The following is a 6,385-nucleotide window of genomic DNA, read 5'->3' as shown; positions in this document are numbered from 1 at the left end:
AGAATTTGCTAGCTTACAAAGACAACTTTCTCAAAACATACTTAGAATGATTGACTGCTCAATCTTATTTCTGACCGCTATTAGGGAACTGACTAATTTGATTCAACCTGTTCTGGCCTTGATCAGTTTTCCTGTTTTATCCTGATAGGCCTGTTGAGTTTCAGGACCATCAGTCTCCCTGATTCTAGCTCAGAGGGGGAATGAAGTCTCAGGAGTCCATGTGAGTGCTTAGGGGAAAAAAAAAATGCATTAAGGGAACAACCTCAATATTGAAACTGGTTCTAAATTCTTGGAAGACTTTAGTTCTTCACTCATATCAGAATCAGTCAGAAAGTAATCAATTCCTGTATGAAGGCACAAGCCCAGGAACTACCTTATCCCCTCTGTTCCAGATGGAATTAATGAAACTGGAGTTGAGTCTCTGTCGTCTTGTGTTCAAATACCCTAGCTCTCTGGTAACAAAAAAAGAATCAGGGCATTGCTCAAACACAGAAGTAGAAAAAGAAACAGGCTAAAACCCATAGGGAAAACTTTCTGTTTCTTAATTTGTCTCCTGTCCCAAATAGCTCTGCTATCCTCCCCCCAATTTGTGTTTATGTGTTAGATTTCTTTTCTCTTGCAGTAGAAGCCACCAAACTGACAGTCCCTAAACTAGGTCAAAGGAGGGGTGATGAATTGACACAGGCCCTCAGGCTATGTCATGCCTTGTCCTCACACCCTCTCAGTTCCCTGACCTACTTTTCATGGCATCTTAGGGTGGTTTCTGTTTCCCAGAACCACAGGATCTTGGGGAATCCTCTGTTCAGCTCCAGGACCCTCAACTTGCAGATTTTCAGCCATGTTAGATGGAAGGATAGAGTAGGTAGATCTTGACTGTCCTTAGCCTTTTTGCCTTTCCCTAATCTTGAGTCCTCTCATTTTCATTACACTCTAGCACTGACGAAATCATTTCAGACGACAATTATCCATTTTTCATGGCAGCCAGAAAACCACACTTCTCTTCTATGACTTCCATTGTATTGGGCCTGTTTCAAACAGACAGATAAGATCCAAGTCAGGGATCCCCTATGTGCAGTTGTGACAGCATTAGTGTAGTGAGTAAAATATAGGTTTTAGAGTCAAACAAACCTTATTTCAAATTCCAGGAAACTGAGATTGAGAGAAGTGAATGACTTGTCCAATATAACCAGGTAAGAGGCAGAGTCCAGTGTCAAACTGCAACTTAAAATTCCTACTCCAATCCACCTTTTGCTACCTCACTTAAAATTTACATTACCCCTGAATACCTCCCTCCTTCCTTGATAATCTCTGTTAAGAATCTAGGGCCACATTTTTCCTTTTCCTCAAGATAAAGCGAATAGCTATGACATGCTTATGACTAATATTTGAGAGGAAAAACATATCATGCTGAAGATTCCCATCAGCAACATTGAAACAACAATCCTGGTAGATGTTGTGGCCCGGGGTAGGGCAGGGATTTTCCTTTCCAGTGGTATTAAAACAAAAACAAAACCAATTCTGGGTAGTATGCAATAAGTTATAGTAGACCAGCACTCCCATAGTATCAACAGAAAAGCAAAAGCCTGGAATTTTTTTTTTTTTTTTTTTTTTTAAGAATCACAGCATAGGAAAACTGTGAGAGCCATGAGGACTAAAGGAACAAAAATTTCAGAGAACCAGTACTGTTATGAAACAAGCTGAGGTCCCTCCTCTTCTCTGGCGCCATTTGACAACACTGATTATAAGCTAAGAATTAGACTTGGACCAAAAAGAGACCATCCACAGGAGCAGAGGAAACCAGTGAAGTTTTAGTAGTTATGTGGGTCTGCAGGAGAGATGAGAAACTTGAGAGGCCCCAAGTGCACAATTGCAAGCTGAGTGCATGACTAAAAAGCTAAACTAAGCCTCGGGCTTAAAAGCCAGAGAGGAATATCTGCAGTCTCCAAAGATCCACCACTTGAAGGAATCTGCCTCAAGATTACCACCCATGTCCTCCTTAGGACAGGTGCCAGGTTGAAGCTGTATGGGCTTAGGCTGGAGATCTAGGCTGGAAACCCCAGATCTCCTGCAGACTTTCAAAGCTGAGAAGTTTGAGACCTGCCAGGCTCTCAATCAGAAAATAAGAATTGCTGAGAGAAATACTGATTCTATATGAGGCTTGACTGCAGAAACAGCTGTAACCTACTTAAGTCCTTGGTTGTATTGAGATGGTCAGCCCTTTAATATATCTGCCCAAGAGAGAGCAGGGGATCCCTCTAATGTGGAAGACAACAGTAAGTGGAACCTCTCTTCTTTTTCTTTTTCTAAATACACAATGTTGAGTATTTGAATTGATTAAAATTAATTAAATTTAAAAATTAACCATTGAAAGAAGCAAGAAAATATAACTCCATAATCTAAACATTAACTTTGCCAGTATGGAAAAGAAAGCTAACTATATGCTACTTACATATAAGAGCACATAAATGTTGACATATATCATTTACCTCACTGATATGAGGAATTCTTAATCTCAGGAAACAAACTGAGGGTTGCTGGACTGGTGGGGGTGTGGGAGGGATGGGGTGGGTGGGTGATAGACATTGGGGAAGGTATGTGCTATGGTGAGAGCTGTGAATTGTGCAAGACTGTTGAATCACAGATCTGTACCTCTGAAACAAATAATGCAATATATGTTAAGAAAAAAAAAAGAAGAAGAAGATAGCAGGAGGGGAAGAATGAAGGGGAGTAAATTGGAGGGGGAGACGAACCATGAGAGACAATGGACTCTGAAAAACAAACTGAGGGTTCTAGAGGGGAGGGGGGTGGGGGGATGGGTTAACCTGGTGATGGGTATTAAAGAGGGCACGTTCTGCTTGGAGCACTGGGTGTTATGCACAAAGAATGAATCATGGAACACTACATCAAAAACTAGATGTAATGTATGGTGATTAACATAACAATAAAATTTTTTTTAAAAAAGCACATAAATGTTGAAAGAAAAATAATACAGAAGAAACTGTAAAAACACCAACCAAAAGATGACTGGTGAAGTTATACTAATATTAAAGTAGATTTTAAGACATGAAGAGAGACAGAATCACATAGGATTCACATATTGGAGGTAGCAGACAGGGGGCTTTAGATTAACCATAATTAATATGTTAAATAAAATGTAGGCAAGGTAGACAGGATAAATGAAAAGATTCAGAACGAAGAAATGTAAACTATAAAGAGCCAATGGATTTTGCGGAAGTAAAAAAATATGATATCTGAAATTAATAATTAAATGGGTGGTTTCAATGCAGATTAGACATAGCCTAACCCAGAATTAGTTAACTAGAAGACAAGTCAAGTGCCAAGAGGAAAAAAGGAAACATGCACAGCATAGGAGACATGTGGGACACATTTATAGTGCCTATTATATCTATAATTATAGTTTCAGAAGGAGAAGAAAAGAAAAAGGAATGAGACAAAATCAATATTCAAAAAGTATCGAATGAGCATTTGTTAAAACTTATGAATATCAATCTCCATATTCAAGAAGGTCAGAGAATCTCAAGCAAGAGAAACACAAAGAAAATCACAACCAGACATATCATAGTAAAACTGCTGAAAACCAAAGACAGGGAAAATCTTTAAAGCAATCAGAAGGAAAAAAAGGCACATTATCTACTAGGAAACAACAGTAAAAATGACAGCTGACTTCTCAAACAGAAATAGGGAAACACAGAATGTAATGTACTGGCATCTTTAGAGTGATGAAAGAAACAGTCTAGAAGCCTAGCCTAGTAAAATATCCTTCTAGAATTATGGTGAAATAAAGTTTTTGAACCAAATGGAAACCAAGGGAATCTGTTGGTAACAGGCATGTGTGAAAATAATGAAAGAGAGTTCTTTTGGTGGTGCCTGGATAGCTCAGTCGTTAAGCGTCTGCCTTTGGCTCAGGCCATGATCCCAGGGTCCTGGGATCAAACCCCGCATTGGTCTCCCTGCTCAGCAGGAAGCCTGCTTCTCCCTCTCCCACTCCCCCTGCTTGTGTTCCCTCTCTTCACTGTATCTCTCTCTGTCAAATAAATAAAATCTTTTTTTTTAAAGAGTTCTTTGACAGAAGAAAAATGATCTTGCATGGAAATATAAAATATAAAATGGAAAGAAAAGAAACAGAAAGAGTAAATGTGTGGATAAATATAAATAAATATATATTTATATATACAAAGCAACAACTGTAATGTCTTTTGGAATTTAAAAATATATATAGAACTAAAATGCATAACAATGATAACTTGAAGGTGGGTGTTGATAAATAGAAATCAAAGATTCTAAGCTTCCACCAGTTTCAAGGAAGTGGTAAGGTAATGCATTTTAGCATTTTATTAGACTGAAAAAAGTTAGGGATGCTTGTTTTGTCTCTAAAAAAATGTAAAATGAAGTATAATGAGCTAATAGATGGAAAATATGGATCGATAAAAATTACTTGACAAATCTAAAAGAAGACAGGAAAGGACAAAAAGAAAAGAACAAAAAAATATATGGGTCAAGTAGAAAACCTATAGTAAATTTGTATATAAACCATACTGTATCAGTAATTACTGATACTTAGCAGAGGATTGTCAGACTGGATGAAAAGAAAGCCAACTTTATCTTCCTCACAAGAGTCACATTTAAAATAGAAGAACACAGAAAGGTTGAAAGTAAAGGATTAAAAATACATATACCATGTGAACACTAATAAACCTGAGATAGCTATACAAATATTAAAGGATCCTTTAAATCAAGAAGCATTACTAGAAATAGTTTTTATTTCATGATAATAAAGGGACTATCTGATAGGAAGATATAATACAAAATTTGTATGATCATAATAACATAGATTCAAAATATATAAAACAAAACATTTCAGAAAAAATAGGCAGTTCTAAAATCATAGCTGGGAGCTGACTGGGGGCCAAGATGGCAATGTAAGAGGACCGTAAGCTCTGGCATCACAATTCCGGACTTCCAGCTCTATTACAAAGCTGTCATCATCAAGACAGTATGGTACTGGCACAAAAACAGACACATAGATCAATGGAACAGAACAGAGAGCCCAGAAATGGACCCTCAACTCTATGGTCAACTTATCTTTGACAAAGCAGGAAAGAATGTCCAATGGAAAAAAGACAGTCTCTTCAACAAATGGTGTTGGGAAAATTGGACAGCCACATGCAGAAGAATGAAACTGGACCATTTCCTTACACCACACACACAAATAGACTCCAAATGGTTGAAAGACCTAAACGTGAGACAGGAGTCCATCAAAATCTTAAAGGAGAACACAGACAGCAACCTCTTCGATCTCAGCTGCAGCAACTTCTTCCTAGAAACATCACCAAAGACAAGGGAAGCAAGGGCAAAAATGAACTATTGTGACTTCATCAAGATAAAAAGCTTTCAGTTGCTTTTTAAGGATGGAAAGCTCATGGTGCAAATTGTTATTTCCACTGCTGGGGTTAGAGGCCTTGCAGAATGGGTGCTGATGGAGCTACAGGGGGGAGATCAAGGCTTGCTACAGCACTGGATTAGCAGGAAACCTCCTGGGAGACCTACATTACAGCCCTGTGCTGATTGTGGGGCATCATATCCTGTATGGAAAAATCATCCATCTGGAGAAACCTTTTGTTGTCCTTGTCAAACACACTCCTGGGCAGCAGGACTATGATGGGCTTAGCTGCAAGACTGGTACCTGGTACCTGGTGATAGCACTCATCAAAAACAAGATCCTTTTCTTTCTTTCTTTTTTAAGATTTTATTTATATATTTGAGAGAGAAAGAGAGTGAGTGGGAGGAAGAGGGAGAGAGAATCTGAAGCAGACTCCATGCTGAGCACAGAGCCTGACGGGGGTGGGGCTCAACACAGGCTCGATCCCACAGCCTCGAGATCATGACCTGAGCTGAAACCAAGAATTGGTTGCTTAACCAACTGAGCCACCCAGGCACCCAATAAGATCCTTTTCAAAACTAACCCCAAGCCCATTATCACCAACGTCCCTAAGAAAGTATGAAAGAACCCTGGATTTTCCCTAGAGAGCAGCTAACTCCTTGGACTAGTGCTCAGTTGCCACCTTGAGGTCAGCTGGATGGTTCCCTGGGACAGCAGGGGGGTCCTGTTCTGAACACAGGCCACCCACTGGGCATGAACTCTGACCCCTTCCTTATGGCAACCGGTTCTCTTGGTGGAAATCTGGCCTCATTTCCAAGGAACCCATTACCTCTTCCAACTTCATCAGGTTCATTGGCTACAAATCCATCACCTTTCCCAGCTGGTGCTTGTGACCCAGGCATGGCTTCTTTTCCAAGAGCACAGGTGCCGTTTCTTTCCCAAGGCCTAGTGACCTCATGGGCCCAGGCCCAGAGCCATCTCTAA

The 6,385-nt window shown here is 39.6% G+C and overlaps 1 pseudogene; it reads left to right on the top strand.

The window, feature by feature from the left end:
- Positions 1-5,440: 5,440 nt before the first annotated feature.
- LOC112825769 (chromosome transmission fidelity protein 8 homolog) lies at positions 5,441-6,023 on the top strand (annotated as a pseudogene).
- The last annotated feature ends 362 nt before the right edge of the window (positions 6,024-6,385 follow it).

Source organism: Callorhinus ursinus, unplaced genomic scaffold (genome assembly GCF_003265705.2).
Source record: "Callorhinus ursinus isolate GAN/ISIS: 27379988/994484 unplaced genomic scaffold, GSC_fseal_2.0 scaffold4, whole genome shotgun sequence".
In the NCBI taxonomy this organism is placed as follows: Eukaryota; Metazoa; Chordata; class Mammalia; order Carnivora; family Otariidae; genus Callorhinus; species Callorhinus ursinus.
This window is presented reverse-complemented; position numbering and strand designations above follow the sequence as displayed.